Raw genomic sequence first — 11,151 nt, 5'->3', positions numbered from 1 at the left:
TACTTGACATACTAGATATACTGCTAAACAGTACAGATACACTGCTGAAACAGTGCAGACCGGATTTGTGTACCCAAACCCGTCTTGACCGGCACAACCTATGTGCACGTCAGAACGCCTCCCCGGCAATGGTACTCACCGGGTAGCTCGGAACGGAAGGCCTCGGAACAGAACTGAACTGAACTGGACCGGACTGGACTCGACTCGGAACTTCGGAACTTCGGGACTTCGGAACCTGGTGGGCCTCTGTATACCTCGGATCTTGCTCTCTCAGCTAGGCTCTGGTCGGGATACTTCGCACTTCTCACCGCCTCGTCTGGGTGTTGATCGCAGCCTCAGTCACCCCCGCTTGGCAGGAGGGAGATACAGGAAATCCTGCGGGTACGCGTTGTTGTCCGTCCAGCTGTGGCAGGAGACCGGGCCTGCAACGCACCTCCGGCGCGTGAGATGAGAAAGTGTCCCTATTCTGGCGCCAATCATGTGGTAAATAATTTAATTACCGGTACTTAATTTGATGCGGAAAATTATTAAAAATAGCTCAGTAAATTAAGAGGCAGAATCCGTGGTATTAGAGGTTCGGAAAGGGCTTTATTCCAATGACAATTCGAATTGTGGACTTCATATTCCATCACCACGGAGGTTCAGGAAGTGAAGGGGGATACATTATTGACAAGTAATCATTTTTATAGAAAAGGCATTACAGTGAAACAGATGCAGGGGGCGTAACAATTGATAACAGAGATAAAAACATACATGCGTAACTAAAATAGGCGTAACTGGGCGTGACTAAAAAACGTCATTAGGTATGATGTCACAATGGGTGGTTCCATGAAAGGATTTCGCAATGTCAGCAGAAATACTTGGCAGAGATGCGCGCGCAGCAGCATGACGTGTGATTGACGTGCAACTAGGGGGTGAAGGGGACTTGACATTTAGCTCTACATGTGGAGACAAAAAGTCTGGGGGGTCAAGTCAACCTAATCCCAAATCATATCTAACATCCTATGTTTAAAGAACTATGTTATCCACAAGGAAAGGTCTCTCGAACAAAATCTATTCTATTCTGACTGTGAGTGCGTGTACAAGCGTCTAAGTGTCTACATGAGATGCGAGGGGCAGAAATCTTCCATGGTAACAGGGCCATGAATTACTTGCATGAAGACAGAGAAGCCGGGCCCTTTGCTCGGTAGCTGGAAGAAATGTTTACTTAAACTACTAGACAGGAATGCATTGGATGAGGAGCGGAGCAGATAATCTTGAAGGTGAAATACAGTTTTTGGCAGGCAGGCAGACAGGCCGAGTCAGGCACCGTTAGCCGCGCAGGGAGTAGGACAAAGTTCATGGATACAGATGCGAGCTCAGACTGGAGCTATCAGAGGTAGAAAGCAGGGAAAGGCTTGATGGTAGCATTCAGGGCCTACTCGCCTGAACTGCAAAATGGAGTAACTGAGCCATATAAAGTCGGTGGCCTTTCGTACTTAGGAATCGAATATCCGGCCCATTCATGGCGGATCTGAAAGAGGACATGTTGACGGTGGACGCACATGTGTTTGCGTCTTCATAACTGGAACTGGAGGGAACATACATGTACTTGTAACATATACATGGAACCGTTGGGGTCTAAGATAGGGGACATAACTGATCAGAAAAATCCACATTTCCACAGTACCACCCTGTAAATCAGCCTTTTCTTTTAGGAACAAATACTAACACCCACCATGTGGAGGAATGCTTCATTAGGGGTTGCCTCTAGGCTTTTGACGGTTAAGTCCAGTGTGGGTTGCAACCCTGATATTGGTATTTGTTGGGTAATATCCCTATGGGGGTGTACCTATTTGGCTCAATGAATCTCCCCCTCCCCTCATGTGTACATGACATTGCATAAAAACAACTGTTCCTTTTGTGAAATTAAGATAGTGTTTCTGGTTATGGTCAAAGGAGCAAGGTAGACCCTTGGAAATTAAATGCCATCCAAAATAGACCTCTCCCCACTACAAAACGCCACAGAGGTAAAACGTTTCCTGAGGGTGGCCAGGTACAGTGTTAGGTCTGTTCCCAAACCTTGCCACCCTGTTGTACCCACTGAGGAGTGTCATAAAGACAAATGCCTGGTAGCAAGGGAGCACCCTGGACGAGGAAGCGTTTACAAAGATGAAGATCATAATGACATAGCTGATTTATGATGAGTTTCAAACACTGCTCAAGTAATATCATCCTAAAGAGAATGGTCAAAACATTTATCTGGATGGCTGGTGCAAATAATGAATTGATCTCCAATAAGGGTCATCGGAATGAAGTGTCAGGGCATGAATAAACTACAGTGAAAGGAGTTCCTACAAATGACAGCCACCCCTTCACTGACTTCCCTCCTGATTACAGCAACAGAGAGAGCGATTAGAGGAAAAAAGAGATTGATAATGTTTTGAGACAATTAAACAGTTTGGTAAAAGGTGTATCAACAGGCTCCAATGTGATTGGAATGAAACTGTTCTGTTTAACATAATTTAACAGAGATGTAATAAGAAGTTGGTTGTGTTGTTAGAAAGTAGATCACATATATCCTCGTTGAAAAGGAAATCATTTATTCTCTGAGACACAGGACTTGTTAGTCTTCTCCACCAATTGAAAAATATTATTGTTGATGGCAGAGGAGAAAAGAAAACAACCTTTCAAGTTGTTCAAAGCAAGGAAAAACTAAATCAATGTACTGACTAAGACATCCATTTTTGTGGAAGGGGCAACTAAAGCAGGGTAATTGGTCACATTCTGAGGAGTCTTAAGTGCAAACAGCTCAGGTTTGTAATAATGGAATGAATGAGCACAGTAGTAAGAAGAGTAGGGCCTTTCGACTCAGCTGCTTGGATCCTGTGCTGACGGTCTTGCCTAATGATCTTATAGCCAGTGGGGATAACTTAAGCGATGTCTGCCGCTGAGGTTGGGTTTAACCATGTTTCTGTGAAAAAGAGGAGGCTCGTAGCGTTGTCCTGCATTACATCCAATATTTCTTTGGCATGTTTGGTGAATGAGCCGGTGCTAAGGAGCATGCGTAGGAGTGTCATGTTGTTTTGGTCAAGCGTTACAACAAACAATTGATGGACGGAATGCTGACAATGCATACATTCTCCCCCAGTCAAGAGATCTGGGTTAAATCCATCGTTCTTTTGCCCACTACACCACCCCAGTTTAGACATGGCCATATGCAAATCAGTCTTGATCCTGTGCCTCATGGGAACAGTCCAGCCCGAACTGCCTGTTTTGGTCATGCACGGTCTGCATGGGAGCATGGCTGGTTTGTTTGAGTATGAGCGATTGGGGTGCTGGGCAGAACTGTTGATGCCGGAGTGGTGGCTGTAGGGTGTGGGAGATTGCAAAAGACCTTGCAGAAGGTGCAGGTGAACGCTCATTCCCCGTTTTGTTGTGCAGTGTGACAGCAATGAGGAAAGCAGCTGCCAGGGTTAAAAGCATAGAGAAGTGCAGCATGGTATCAGTAAGTAGAGGGAGAAGCAGACTTAAGACCTGTCAATGAAAACAAAAAAGGCACCATATGTGAAGGGAGTGAGGCCTTGAAGGGGGCGGGGGCTTCATGCCGAGAAGTACTAATGAGCCACTTTTGCCCCACCCCACCTCCAAACTAATTCCTCCCAAAAAAGAAAAACGTTTGTTCAGGCTGGTGCTGATGTCATGGGACATTTTCACACCCTGTAATGGACCTCAGCAGTTAAAAGCCTCCAAAAGTGAGCTAAAGATCCACTCTGTGTTATTCAGATCATTTTCAGTTCGTGTGAAGGGAGACGTTATTGTGTCTCGGTGGCACCACGTGAATTGGTGGTTCTTGGGCTTGCATTTGGCACTCTCACTGCATGCATCTGCTGCTTTTCCTCACTGTAGCTGCCATTACATTGGTCCTGGGAAGAGGGAGGAGCACAGGGTAGCTTGGATGGGAAACCAGTGATGTCATTTCTTGTCAGAAGGATGATGAGAAATCTAGTAATGCCACTTCCTGTGCAGATGGAAGATGGGAAATGACATGATTTCACTTCCTGTGTGAAGGAACAATTGGAAATGAAGTCGTCTTGCTTAGCTCCATCCTTTAAAAACAGTTGAGGCAGGAAACCAGTAATGTTACTTCCTGTGCAGCTGGATGCTGGAGAATCCAGTAGTGGCACTTCCTCTGCAGATGGGAAATTAAGTCTTCTTGCTTGGCTTCTTCTTTTAAAGATGGTTTTGGCAGGAAACTCAAAATTTGTTCCATGCAGATGAGTGACCGAGGAAATTGAGGGATTGGACTTCAGTTTCAGGTTTCATAGTTATTTAAATTCTTTGAACTATAAAAGCATGAGTTAACTTTTTTATGAACTTTATTGCAAGGAGGAAAGATCCTTGAGGGCCAGGTAGCAGAGAGAGCCACATGGCAGACTCTGGAAATAATGTTGGGAGATAAGGAATAGAAGGAGAGAATCTGGGAGTTTAAAAAAGCTGATAGGCAAAAAGGTTTTCAGATGTATGCAAAGAGATATCTGACAAAACGGAGGAGGAGGGAAAACAGAATAGATTGAGGCAAGTGAGTTATAACCTGAGCGTTCCAGCAGGTGGCTGATTGTAGCTGACATGTGTGGTGAGTTATGTGTTGAGTTATAGATGGAATTAGAAAAGATGAGGAGTGGAAGGATTAGGGAAACCTGATGTGTGATAAACCTTCATCCAACCACCAACATGATGTGAGAATTGCCCTTATGCAGAACTCAATTTGTAAAATAATAAGTAAGGGCCCCAACCTTTTGTTCAGAAGCCAAAGGCCGGTGCTTCTCAATGTCAGCGTGCTGAACAACGAGACGGCATAGTCTTGATTCTGCCTCATGCTTCTTTAATACTCAACCAAACACCTCATGCCTCTTTATCTCACTTTTGCACAGTCCTGTATTCTCTCTTTCTTGATGTTTTTCTTTTTTTCTCTTCCTCCTTATTTCCTTGTTTGTGTTTTTCTTTCTTGCTCTGGGTCCGAGTCTGATGAAGAAAAGTAAGTGTTGGTCCCCAAAAATGTGTGCCAGTGCACCCCACCTGCAACCACCAGCTCAAATTAACCATTGCCCTTACGTCCAACCTCTGATGATCTGGATGAGAGGGTAGAAGATCATGGAGAAGAATTGTAAAGTGAGAAAACTTAGATCAAAGTCAGATAGGTTAATGGATATGAGAAGTCATGGAATCACCCCAATAATTCAGGTCCTTTGACAACATTTTCAACCAAAGATGAGGGTTTTATGAGAAAAATAAAATATTTAGGGTACCCCTTGCTTACACAATGATCACCAATATTAATATAAACTCTTTAATCACCTAATGCCTAATATTTCTTTAAACATTTTTTAAAGTTTGTTTGTGAAGACAATTTTTAAAGAATTTGGACCAGACTCAATCAGGCACTTAAATAGACAGAAATGACGAGAGTGGGCAGAGTAAAATGTCTGCTAAAAAGTGAGGGGGATATTCGCAAGGACTTATCTCTGATTTATCTCCTCCTTAAAGCATCAAAAGTGGAGATAGACCTAACACCCCATTCACAAGCTGGGGCAAACTGCAGACATCACCAATATTCCCGCGATAACTGCCTCAAAATGTATCACCACGGCGGACACCACCAACTAACCCTAATGAGATGCAGAGTAGGCGTCCCCGTGCAAAAACACCCAAAAAAACCACAACACCACTTTCACAATGAACTGCCAGATCTGCGAAGCGAACCAAAAACAGGCGATAAGCTGCGGTAGCCGCAGGTATTTAACACCTGCATCAAGCAGGTGTAAAGACGGACGACTACCTGCAGTAGGCAACAGAGCCCCGCACACAGCCACACCCGAAGAACAAACAACGCCATTGAGTTACTCATCATGCAGCTCGGAGCCCCAACAGGGCCACAACACCCACCGCCACCACCCCCAGGACCGCCACCACCCCCAAGAGCCGGACCCTGCCCCCCGGGACCACCACAGAGGCAGCGCAGAGTAAGACAGCGGACCTACTGAAAACACACCGACCTAACGCCCGAGGAAGTCATTGCCCACTACAGGCTCAAAAGGGCAACCATCCACCGCATCATGACCCACATCGCCCACAGGCTGATGGTCCCAACACAGTGGAGAACCAACATCCCTCCGCAGACAAAGCTGCTGGCTGTGCTGCACCTTTTGGTCTCTGGTACCTTACAACCAACAACTGACAGTCGGAGGGCTCTCACAGCCAGCCCTATCAAAGTTCATCACACCTGTCCTGGATGCATTCCTCAGCTTTATACCCCAGTACGTTCACTTCCCCAACACTGCGCAAGAACAGCTGGAGACAAAGCAAGGCTTCTACGCCATAGCCGGATTCCCAGCCGTGTTGGGGGAAATCGACTGCACACATGTCCCACTTGTGCCCCCTGCGGATACTGCACACCACTACTGCAACAGAAAGCATCAGCATTCCATCAATGTGCAGGGAATAGTGGACCACCGGGGACTCTTCACCAATGTCATCGCAAACTACCCAGGCAGTGTGCATGATTCCTTCATCTTCCGACAGTCCATCATCAACCAGCGCTTCCAGGATGGCACATATGGAACAGGACTGCTCGTTGGTAAGTGCCAAATCAACACATCACACACCTCAATTCCACCAACACACAACGCACAACTGTGGGAATGCACACGTGGCGAAATCACATACAACATGTCAACTACATGACCACCTACCAGACACGACAACACCACTCCTTGGTCATTCTGGCCTACCCCTGCAACCCAATACAGACATATCATGGCACCACAGTTGCACAACAGCCTAACGTGTGGAGATGCGGAATGCAGCCATGTGTGAGGATGCAAGCGACCCGTGAATGGGAATGTACCCGCATCACATGGTGTTTGGTTTTACCGACTGGGGACTGCAGAACTACCATGACCAGAGGCACCTGGGGGCAGTGACATCACCAGCAGCCCCTCCTTTTCCACCGGCGGCGGACTTCAAAAAGACCTCGCGCATCCCGCTTCGCGGGACGCGCATCGCATGGTGTTTGGTTTTACCGACTGGGGACAGCAGAACTACCACGACCAGAGGCACCTGGGGGCAGTGACATCACCAGCAGCCCCTCCTTTTCCACCGGCGGCGGACTTCAAAAAGACCTCGCGCATCCCGCTTCGCGGGACCCGCATCGCATGGTGTTTGGTTTTACCGACTGGGGACTGCAGAACTACCACGACCAGAGGCACCTGGGGGCAGTGACATCACCAGCAGCCCCTCCTTTTCCACCGGCGGCGGACTTCAAAAAGACCTTGCGCATCCCGCTTCGCGGGACGCGCTTCGCATGGTGTTTGGTTTTACCGACTGGGGACTGCAGAACTACCACGACCAGAGGCACCTGGGGGCAGTGACATCACCAGCAGCCCCTCCTTTTCCACCGGCGGCGGACTTTAAAAAGACCTCGAGCATCCCGCTTCGTGGGACGCGCATCGCATGGTGTTTGGTTTTACCGACTGGGGACAGCAGAACTACCACGACCAAAGGCACCTGGGGGCAGTGACATCACCAGCAGCCCCTCCTTTTCCACCGGCGGCGGACTTCAAAAAGACCTCGCGCATCCCGCTTCGCGGGACGCGCAGCGGGACACGCCGGGCTAAGCCCGGGCAAAGGGCGGGCCGTCTACGGCTGTCCAAGGCCGACCGCGGCTGGGCTGGGCCACCCCCCTTTCGTTGCCTACTCAAACGCACAACGTGCTCCAGAGCCAGGTGACTGACATCTGTTCTGTCTCTCCTTTGGGTACAAGAGGGCTGTTCTCTACAGCCGTTGACTGTCTTCTGGTTTATGTGTCCTATTCCCTTCACTGCATGTTAGCATTGGCTCTCATTTTTATCTGTGTTTTAATTTAAAAAAGTAAATTAATATGGCCACACAATCTACAAAACCAAGGCTTTCCCTGGTAGGGGGCTCAGTTAGGGGGACCCTAGATCATTTTATCACCAGGGCGGCTTCCGTGCTAGAAAAAGAGATCGCCATCACGGAACGCCGTCTATCATTGGACCCTGTTTTTCAGAAGCGTTCCTCTTTGGGCCACATCCAACAGGTTCCCTCACCGTCAATCAGGACTTCGGACACTGAACTATCCAACGACCCTGGCCCCCCCGCGCAACACTGCGATCCAACAGATATAGTGCCTATCTTAAATGAAACTGGCATATCTCCTTCCAACTCTCAATCTTTAACGGGCACTTCCCTCGTGGACTTATCCTCCACTTATACTGCTAAGACTTCTAAGAGAAAACCCGCAAAAAACAGGTTTTCTTGCCCGAAAACCGTAGCAAAAAAAATCCTTACTGTTCCAACAAAAAAAAGGAGAAAAGACTGCCATCCGGATGTGCCCAAAACTATGCCCCAATCAATATTGACTCCCTCACGAACCAGGCCCCTAACACCATCGACACAGTCTCCCATTTCTCCTTTTTCTAACCTACTGACCGATATAGAGCATCTGGTAAGATCCCTACTTTCACCCTTAGTAGAGAGAGTTAAGAACATTGCGATACAGCTAACATGTTTGGAAGCATCTCATGCCTCTCTTATTGCATCAAACAACGATCTGAATTCTCACTTACGTAAAAATCCCACCGTGGCTATTATGCCTCCTCCCCTCACTCAAACAACTACTCAGTCTAACATATCAAATCACACACAGAACATACAAGTTTCCCTGCCCATACCAGAGAAACAATTCACCGTTAAGGGGGACTCAAGAGAAGATCAAACCTCCAACCCTGTAGCGCCCCCGGGCAATAACATCAATAGGCAGCCTCCCTCAGATTACAAACTGGATAAAAGTTCCCATATTAACTTGCCCCCCGAAGCGGCTCCTTACGTAGTGACTCTCATTGGGGTCCCTGCGCTCGCTCAGGGTAAAACGGAGAGTTACCAGGAACTCAAAAATAAAGTAGTACACTGGTTGACTCAAAATAGACCACTCCCCCCTGAAATTAACGGCGAAATACTATATGTTAGGAGACTGAAATGGTTGGGCCCTAGACCTAAGGACAAACAGGGTGATGTCATTATAATTAACTTTCGAGACCGTAGGGTGCTACCCCACATAGCGGACTGGTATACCCCGGGTAGGGGCCCAGGAATCTCAACGGTCGATCTAAGTTATTTTTACCCCCGCTCTCTCTTGATAAATTCCACACTTTCACACCCATCATCGAGGGCTATCATCGAGACATCCCATTTCACCATTCCAACTTCAAACAGATATGCCACTTTCTCAGGCCTGGACGAACAGGATTGACTTTCTAATCCTGGATTCATGGTTGACAATCCCCCTATCATGAATATTTTGCCGCTCATTCCAGTACTACACAACCCTAACCTCAAGAATAACACCTTGCCCATTAACAACATGGGGTGGACACCAACTACTGATATTGCTCCCCATTTTTCATCTTTGGAGTCAACGCTTTTGTCCGCTGGTCCGATTACTAATCTTCTTTTCACCTACTCGGCCCACAGAGATATTCCTCCCCCTAAAATCTCCCCGCATCTTTTAGAAACTGTTGAGGCTGTAACAGACTCTACGACTGGCATTATTGGTACGGATGAGTCCCTCCTGGGCGATAGCCTTTTGTCTTGGAACGTGGCAGGTCTCCTCGACAAATTGTCTAATGCCGCATGGATTCAAATCGTTTCACGATACAGTATCATCTGCCTGCAGGAAACCTGGACCACTACAGAGCTTCATCTTCTAGGGTACCAGACTTTTCATACCTCAGCTTCTCCCAGCCTCCATGGCAGAAACAAGGGAGGACTTACGACTTATATTTCTGTAGAATCCCGACTAAAACTAACTTATATCACAGGGTCTTCATACTATCAGTTAATCAGTTTGACTGGCGGCTCCTTTAAAAACGTTGTCCTGGTCAACTTCTATAATAATATCCCAAACTCACATTTTGACTTGGTGCTCAATGGACTAACATCCGACCTAATCAAAAAAGAGTCTCAAAATAACTCTGACACTCTAATCATCTTGGTAGGCGACTTTAATTGCCCTTTATGCCCCCAGAGTCTTAAAGGCACATGTGGCCTGACAACTGATATGGATGATTCTCCCAATCATTTTTGCCATACTAAATTGGGAGATCTCTTAAATGGATTAATATCTCATTTTAATTTATCCTTTGTCAATGACCTATGCCTCCCACCCAAGCCCTTTAAACCCACTTATAATGGGAGAGGTTGTCACACCACGATTGATTACTCACTTATATCTTCTAGGTACTCAGGGGCGGTACTTACCTGGGAGACCCTTGACACTGTTATTAGCGATCATTATCCTATCGAGGTAACTCTAAAGTTAACCTCGTATACTAATGACATGGTCAGGCAGAATCCCCCTTATTTTCCTCCCCTGCAGTTGGGAACCACTATGGGCCTTTTCCTTAAATGGGACAAAGTGGTCCCCCCTATTTATCTTAAAACCCTGGTTACCAATGTTTACGCCCATATCCAAATTTGTTTGTCACCTACAGAAAACCCGCAGACAATAACAAACTCCTTCTCTGCAATTCTATCAGAAATTAAAACTCTCCTTGCTCGAGCCCCAAAGAAATCAGCCCCACTCACCCACGGCTGGTTCGACAGGGATTGTTCTAAAGCCCTGCGACTTTTGAAACTAGCTCTGAAGTCTAACCCTAGAAATCGTTTAGAGGTCCAGCAAGCCAGACATAACTACCGTATCAAGCGTCAGGCAAGGAAAAACCAGCTGAAGACGCTGGCATGGTCAGCCCTTGTGGAAGCCTCTGAGAAGAGGGATAATACTGCCTTTTGGAGGGCAGTCAATGCCCCCTTTTTTCGATCCTCTCAGCCCCCGATTTTGGATTCAGCTATTACCCCCGAAACTTGGGTTAAACATTTCAGTACCTTATACACTGTTACTGATCTGGATAATCGTCCACCTGAGTGGGAAATTGATCCCAACTCCTCCCCTGACCTAACTACTTCCACCTCTTTCCCCCTAAATATCTTTTTTGACCACGCTGAAGTATTGATGGCCTTAAAAGATAGCCCCTCCGGGAAAGCCCCAGGCCCAGATTGCGTCCCGATAGACGTTTTTAAGTCACAGCCTGACCT

The sequence above is a fragment of the Triturus cristatus genome, chromosome 4_1 (genome assembly GCF_964204655.1).
Source record: "Triturus cristatus chromosome 4_1, aTriCri1.1, whole genome shotgun sequence".
NCBI classification, from domain to species: Eukaryota; Metazoa; Chordata; class Amphibia; order Caudata; family Salamandridae; genus Triturus; species Triturus cristatus.
The sequence above is the reverse complement of the archived record's forward strand: the minus strand, read 5'-3'. Positions refer to the sequence as shown.